This window comes from Palaemon carinicauda, chromosome 45 (genome assembly GCF_036898095.1).
Source record: "Palaemon carinicauda isolate YSFRI2023 chromosome 45, ASM3689809v2, whole genome shotgun sequence".
Lineage (NCBI taxonomy): Eukaryota > Metazoa > Arthropoda > Malacostraca > Decapoda > Palaemonidae > Palaemon > Palaemon carinicauda.
In genome coordinates, this window is record NC_090769.1 from 40,508,740 (window position 1) to 40,517,857 (window position 9,118).

The window sequence follows — 9,118 nt, forward strand, 5'->3', positions numbered from 1 at the left end:
ACTTTACTCACCTGATAGAGCTTCCCATCATCATTGTTCTGCCAAAAGAAACATTGATCCTATTCCGTAAATATCCATTGAACCTCATAAATGTTGTAGAAGAGCTAGATGTTGATGTGATTGATTCATCCACGTCAGTGGTTCCTCTTTTCTGTCCAAGTTTCCTGGCAGTTTGGCAGCCAGTAGCTAATGCATGAGCATGACAGCCTGCTCGTTGAACTTTGTCTTTGTTAGTTATATTTGCATATAAAATACGAGTGTACTCTTTGTACAGCTTTTTAGTCGTATTTGAACTCCAGCATTATTGCCGCCATCATGCACAATAATCCCCCCCTCTTCTACTATGTCCAACACAGGCTGATAGGAGTCTATCCGGGTTTGTTGCACCAACTCTTCCTTTTCAGCATCAGATTGACCCCGCATATCTTACTTCCATTTAATAAACTACTGACCATGACATGTACCTTCTTCAACATCTTATAGTTTGTCACAACCAACTTATATATAAGATGCAGTAAACTGCTCAACACATAAAATATACCTACTACAATAATCAGACCACTACTGTAGATAAACATGTCCTTGGTGTTGGTGCTTAGTAAGGCCTAATGACCCATTTATCTTATAAATGAATAAGTTTTTGCAAGAACTGACGTAAAATTCCTCAACACAGCTGCAACTATGAATATTTGATTCCATATCTTTGAATATGGTAGTTTAGCTGACAAAATAAAAATCCAAGATAGTGGCGGTGGCCATAAGGGATTCGACTGTAATGGAAACGTTGTTTTTTTATTACTTACACTATTAGGTTTCCAAAAGCGTATGTTTTTCATACTCTTCACACAAATCCAACGAAAGTTAAGCTCACAACACAGCGAACCAGAACAATATTTGGGTAATTGACCATCATCACATTACCACCACAATAACACTGTAAATATTACCATTAATAACAAAATTAGAGTTAACTTTGGTCCCGATTCTCTTTTATTGAAAATATCAAACACTTTAATAAGTTCCACTGAGAAAATTTGATTTGAAATAATTTTGTCTGTTCTTGCCTGACAGTTATACAATTATAAAGCCAGTGACAGATTTTTATACCGACTGTATTCAAAAACACTATTCAACGTAAAGATAATGACCCGAAAACACAGAAACACACTCTGCGGGATCTTTCCTGTCACACAAGCTTAATACTGAAAAACACTTTTATACCACAATACTTTACGACAAAATCGATAATCAACTACAATTTGTAGCAGACCTTCGAAGAAAAGGAAGATATTATTCTTTTTTAAGAATATGATTTCTAAAAATTTAGAAAATATATGTGAAGACAGATATGATTTCCAACGGCAGCGATGAATGAAATGAAAATCAATGTACATCAATATCGAAGTAATAGAAGGACACCGCCACCATATTAGGATTCAAAAGTGGCATTGACAGACACTTGTTACAAAAAAACCTGAAACTGATGATAAATATTCCGAAAAATATCTATTGATCTTTAAGGCATATTTGACTATCTTTGATAATGCCATTTTATATTTCTGAAATAAGGGCAGAGGAAGCGTGTGTCTTTAGACATATTTACATAAGTTACCCTTAGTGACATCTTTACCAAATTATTTTTTTTTTGTTACAGCTTAAAAATATACTTTTTAGTATTGTTCACTCTGTCTATAAATACAGATAATAACTGTTTTTCCAGCAGTTTTTGTACAGCCTGAATTGAGATGTGAACAGCTACTTGAATTATAACAGAGTGGGTATCATTTATCCATGGATGAAATACGTGATCATTACTCGGATTATTCTCAAATATCAGAAAAGTTTAATATTGGATGCCAAATCCCCAGTAACTGTGATTTATTATTATACTGTATACACTTTATCAAATCTCTTCCAATTTATATTCAAGCGTAAATGTTCTCTATTGTTGAATATGAAGTAATGATTTAATAATAAACAATTGAATTTAAAGGTTTTTTTTTTTATTATCAAATTTTCATTGTTTCCTTCTACTGCAGTCCAAAAAGAAAAGAGAGGAGCGCTACGAAGTTAAATCGACTATCAAAAGTTTAATGAGATTGTATTGTCAGATGCACTTCTGCTTCCTACCATATTCAAAGCTGATCTGAAATAGTTTGTTTTTTTCTTGGCCAAATCTGAAAAATAGATAATATCAGACATCACTGGAGCCATGATTCAGAGGCAAATGCTCATAATTGTTTTATTCAATCACCATTTTCACGGAATATAAAGTGGTCTTTTTTTCATGAGTAATGGTGGGTAGTTTGTAATGTTAGTATGAAGTATTTATATAATTAATGTAGAAGGCTATAAGTGATACATATAAATTTATCTTTATACAATTAATTAATTCAGACATCGGTAGATTAAATCTAATTTCATCTATATAATTTGGGTCATGTGGCCCAGCTCTGTGGCCGGGGAGTCCAATTATTACCAAGTTGCACCAGGGATATCTTGACAGAGTCATAAGAGGATGAAGGCGAAGAAGGAATCACTAAGAGAGCGTGATTCCATGGGTCTGATAGGATGATACTGATATCCTCATACGAGACGTGTTTGTCTTTGTAAATAGATAAAGATACCTATATTGATGGAAATTCTAAGTAAATCATAACCATTTAAATTACGCCAAAATGGAATAGATTTTGGCAGAGGAAAAAGATCTTAAAGTATAGTGTAACTGAGAGTCATTTTCGAAACTAACACAATCTGTTTTCATTCTATGTTTGTTCTCTGATGGATATCTCAAGATGAATTAAGATCAAGTCCTTATGTTGCGAGGAATAAGTTTTTTACATTTATAGAGAGAATATTTATTTATTAAATTACCACACTTTATAAGTATTCCTACAATAATAGAAGGATTATATGAATTTTGTTTCTTATGTTCTAAGGAAAAGGTCTTAAATTGAAGCTAAACGCTTTATTGAATATGTGCAAACATGATTGTCATCTCAATCTCTTCACTTGATTAATGATTCAGAATTAATGTTGAAATGGAATGATTTCTTCGATCAAAATTTACGACTTGGCTACCCTATCAAGATTAATGATTCAATCCATCACATAAAATAAGAAAGAAATATTCGAATCAACTACATTTCCATACGTCAAAATAATATTAACATATAATGTATATCCTGCTACAGTACTCCTTGCTACAAATCTACCATGAGAGAGAGAGAGAGAGAGAGAGAGAGAGAGAGAGAGAGAGAGAGAGAGAGACTCCACAGCAAAACATCATCATATCAAGATGAGATCTTCTCTATCAACAACAATTATCTTCATTTAAATAAGACCGTACCAAGAAATAAACCTTTTTAAACATCGTATAGGTTATAAACTTGTATCACAACAAATCGTAAATCGTTTGGAGTACGAACAGCAACGTGAAATTCCCTCTTGCTTCCAGGCGTCAAAAAGCGTATTCACAATCAACCAAGTATTCTTTCCAAGCAAAGGTCTCAATCCATCGCTCACTGATTCTTACGTCGTCAGATATTTCAGCTTGTATTTTTTCCGTGTGCGTATATGTATTTTTCCGTGTGCGCATATGTATATGTATGTGTCTGCGTGTGTATATATATATATATATATATATATATATATATATATATATATATATATATATATATATATATATATATATATATATACATATATATATATATATATATATATATATATATATGAGAGAGAGAGAGAGAGAGAGAGAGAGAGAGAGAGAGAGAGAGAGAGAGAGAGAGAGAGAGAGAGAGAGAGAGAGAGAGAGAGAGAGAGAGAGAGAGAGATAATTTTCAAGAATGGAAGAATTCATTTCTTTAACAAAAACTAACACGATTAAAATCGACGGTTATACCTCTCATAGAACACCCTGGTCGTTAAATAAACATAAGTTATTGGATCTTCCCCAAAACATTTTACCTCTTGCTACACTTTATTTTAAGAACAATTTATGTCTCTTCTATTCTCTCTCCCACTTAATCCTACCCTCTTTATCCTATTACAACTATACCGAACTGAACAAAATACTTGTAATATAAAAGACAAAAACAAAATCACCTGGGTTTTACTGACTTGATTTCAAGAACTTTATTTGCCTGAAAACATAATTGAATTAAAGAAATGAATGTCAACTTGTATCTTTTATAAATAGTAGATGTGTAGTTTTGCCATTTGCTTGATATGAAAGGATCTTTTTTATGAAAGTACCGCTATAAACGTACTGTATCAACCGTGTGTCACACAATTGTACATAATTCCTTTTGCATATATTATGCTTGTATCTTCGCTCTTCCCTCGCACTAAACGAACATGAAAATTCATGTCTGCTGTTTCCTCTGTAACATTGTCTGTCTTGTTAACTTGTTATGTCCGGTTGCCTTGAGGTTTTGTATATAAAGGAGAGTGTTCTATAACAATAAAACTCAGTTGATTGCATCCTGCCTTTGAGTTCACAACCCCTCTCGGCCCGTCACAGTACCAATGTTTTCTATAAAAAAAAAGTTCCAACTAGCATTTCATAAAACGACAAAGTTTTATAGCTCTATCTAACCATACATTTTGATTCGAAGAAACCTCCAATAACCTGAAGTTTAGATGTAGCACGGATACCCCCTGCGAATAGGACTTGATAATCTATATATGGAGATTTATACATGATAGTTGTGGTGATTTTAGAATAAATAACTTACTACCAGGTGTCAAATTCAAAGTAGCATGTAAACCAGATAACAAAATTTCTTTGATAGATGTCCTGTTTACAAGAGGTAGCACATAGGACTTTACTGTCTTAAGAAACCTGTTTGGATTTTTCATATTTTAAGTTTTCAGTTACCATATCTCACTATGATACTTTTAATTTGTCAATTATCTTCCCCAGTGGTAAGGATTAGCTGTAACACTATATTGACAAAGAAATTGAGTTAAACTATCAATAGCCGTCATCTCTAAGCGATATGAAATGCTTTATAAAAAGCAAATCAAATCTATTGTACACCAAAAATTCAACGATAAAATTGGTATTACATTTCTGGACAGAATTAGAAAGAAAAATCAGATATTTGTGTCCAAAAATGTGTTTTCAGCCACACCAACACCATTAGGAAAGCGGTCGTAAATAATGGTCAACGGAAATAAAGTCCAAAGACATTACTGCGTAAAAAATCACATGTCATGATAGTTGACATAAACGGTCACAAAAGCACCGGCACAGATGTCTGTTTATAGGAAACGGGGATCTATCACCGCAGTTTTTAGTAACACTTGTCTGTTTAAATATCATATCCATTTAGATTAAACAATGAAATACTGTACGTCGAGTATTGCACATATCTTATAATTGGGAGCTCACCTATACCTTTTTCCTAAATTCAACACACACACATACACACAAACACACACGCACGCACGTACGCACACACCCATATATATGTATATATATACATACATATATATATATATATGTATATATATATATATACATACACACACACACACACACATATATATATATATATATATATATATATATATATATATATATATATATATATATACATATATATATATATATATATATATATATATATATATATATATATATATATATATTTATATATATATACATATACAGTACACACACACACACACACACACACACACATATATATATATATATATATATATATATATATATATATATATATATATATATATATATATATATATATATATATATATATATATATATATATATATATATTGCGAGAGCAGATTAATGACAGCTATAAAATACAGAGCTATGAACTATAACCTTCTATTTATAGGTTTCTCACTACGCAAAGATCTCTCTCTCTCTCTCTCTCTCTCTCTCTCTCTCTCTCTCTCTCTCTCTCTCTCTCTCTCTCTCTCTCTTATCAGTCTATCTATCTCTCGACAAATACGAGAGTACTCAATCTCCCTCCTTTCTCTCTTTATCTTGTTTCTCAAGATTCAATCTTGCGTTGATCGATCTTTTCGTTGGAAGTTTTCGTGATCAGGTCATTCAAACAGAATATTTTTTCTTTTATCTTCAACTTATCAATTAATTTTAACTCTGTTTTTATGCTAATGCAAATCTTTACTTGTAGTTCTTGATTTTGAACTCATTTTGCCTCTAAAAAGGAATTTAATTTTCTTCTGGTTCAAATCGATAAACGACTAGTATGACTTAAAGAATATATATCTACAAGTATTTCTTAAACGTTTACTTTACTGTTGTTGAAATAAATAAGCTTTGTTTTAGGAAGTCTGAACTATTCATTATAACTATAATTTATAAGTATTTTTACAAAGAAAAATACTGAGTTATAGCATCAGAGATTTAAGTCCTATATAAGCAAAAGAAGTCCAACATTTCAAACTCTTATTTTTTCATTTTTATTAAAATGAAGATAAAATATAAGATTTATGTGGTCAAAAACCTTGCGTGTTCGTGTCGTTTATAAAAGGTTCCTCTTTCCTCACATAGAATGGTCTACTTGGCGTAATCGAAGATCCTATCTAAGCCAAATCAGCTGACATAGCAGTAAGAAACCATTCCGGATATGCAAAATGGAGGAACCAGAAAATGTGAAAGACAAAATCAATAATCAAATATATATTCTATCTCTCAAGCACCTCGCTTTAAATCTTTATGATAAATGAAAACATCGTTAGTTTAACATGTATTTGTTTGTGAAGCAACCGATTAGATATCAAATGGCTCTATGAAATCATGTCCGAATTTAAGGGAAACAGAAAGTAAATAGAGATCAGAAACACAGTAAATGTGCGCCTTAACATATCACTGGTGTTTTTAGACAGTTTAGCTCCGAAAACAGTTTATATATAACACTTTCAGGGCTTTAAATCTAAAATAATTAAGGATACTGAAAATCGTGACTTTAATCATCATCATCATCATCATCATCTCCTACGCCTGTTGACACAAAGGGCCTCAACTGACGCAAAGAAATATCATTCTATACTGGCAGGGAACGTTTTTCTAAAGCCACACTCGAATTATTTAATCAAAACTGACTATTTTATCTATACAAACACACAAACACACACACGCGCACACACACACACACACACACACACACACATATATATATATATATATATATATATATATATATATATATATATATATATATATATATATATATATATATATATATATATATATATATATATATATAATACATGGACATCATTTTGAAAGAAAATAACGTACGAATACGTAATGTGGACGTCTACAAAACAAAACAAATGCATGTTTGCTATAAGAAACCAAAACAGAAATACATAATACGAGATAGAATCTCAATGTCCTGATGGTTGTGTTCTATACTATTTGTATATTACTAAGAACTTACATAGTTTAATAAACGCACTTCCATTTTCACAAAAGAAAACTGACCCAACCTTATCGGTTATTTATTTCCCGATATACTTTTTATTGCCTATTTTCATTGGTCGTTTTGACCTCAGCCGACAATAGCGCTGCTACTTGAGAGGCCGTTGCCTTTTCTCTCCTAATCAAGAATTTCCTCAAGGCATCTACAGTTTCCGCTGCCACGGCCGAAGTATTATCCAAGTGGAACTTTCTAATATATTCATGTAAGTCAGTGTGTTCCGCATACAATGATGAGATCATTCTCGTGTCTTGGCAAAAGCTATGAATAATCTGGAATGATATTTTGTTATTTCTAACATTTTCTTTTCTGAGAGATGATGTGGATGACAATAAATTTCTGTTGAGAGCACAGCCATGACGTCGGTTATAAATACGAGCTTATAAAACTAATAGCATTAAGGTGGAATAATGTAAATCCCTCTCATCTTTAACCTTTCAATTTCTCTGTTGTTCCCAAGTTCCCCCTCAGCATCAGCCTTTCCCCCTGAATACAGCCTACATGTCTATTCCCCTCTCCCCTTTTTACCCGTTGTTCCGTTTGCCCTACAGCTGCTGAGCAAACAAAAGAGGCAGCATAATTACAACTTTGACATCTCCCAAAAATGTTATGTTTTCAAGGGGAGAGAGAGAGAGAGAGAGAGAGAGAGAGAGAGAGAGAGAGAGAGAGAGAGAGAGAGAGAGAGAGAGAAGTTATTTTCAGTTCCCATACCAATACCATATTCAACCATTATGTCAGTTACTGTTCTTCTCGAATTATACAAAATAAGAAAAACAGTAAAGGAAAAATATAATTTATTTTCCGCACTTCCAATAACGATTATATCTCATTCTGATATTTTTTCTTGTAACTAATTGCATATTTGCTTTGAAAATAAAAGTATACAAGATTACCTTCCCCTATATCTTTCATCAACCAGGTCACTAGATTTCCAGACCTAAGAGTATCTAATCCCCCCCCCCCCCCCAAAAAAAAAAAAAATGGTTTGCAGTTCAGACCCAAAGATCATGTTTACAAGAGAAAACTCTATAAAAAAAAAAGCTAAATATCTACAGGGTGCTAGGAAAATTAGGTCTTAGAAAATTCAGTCCTGGACAATTATTGAAATGTACGTAATGTTAATGGATGATTTTAGCAGTTGGGTTTTGTTGTCATTAAATCATTTGGAAAGGCATATCAGAACGTAAGACATCCGGGGGCCCGGTGATTAATGGTATTTGACATTTGAGAAAGATTTATTTTGCTTTCTCTTGTTACCTGCTAACTAGAAGCCTTTCATAAAATGTGTAATTCGTCTTACGCTCACTTAACATACGTTACCTTTTTAAGAACCCCCAGTGTGACTGCAAGAGGTTAAAAGTAAGAAAAACAAAGATAAATTGATTAAATGTTCATAACTTTCATAAGTTTAGTTCGGATAAGACAAAGCTATTATGGCGTTGCGAGATTCGTAACAAAAGTCGTGTACGTGTTCATACAGAGAATAAACAGGTGAACCTACAATGATTTCAACAATTAATAGCCATAGTCATGAACAAACGTTGAATGTAGTTGAAGCAGTTTCCGAATTAAGAAAAATAGTTGCATGATGGAGTTCAAACAAATACTCTGGCGCTAATTTGCAAACTACA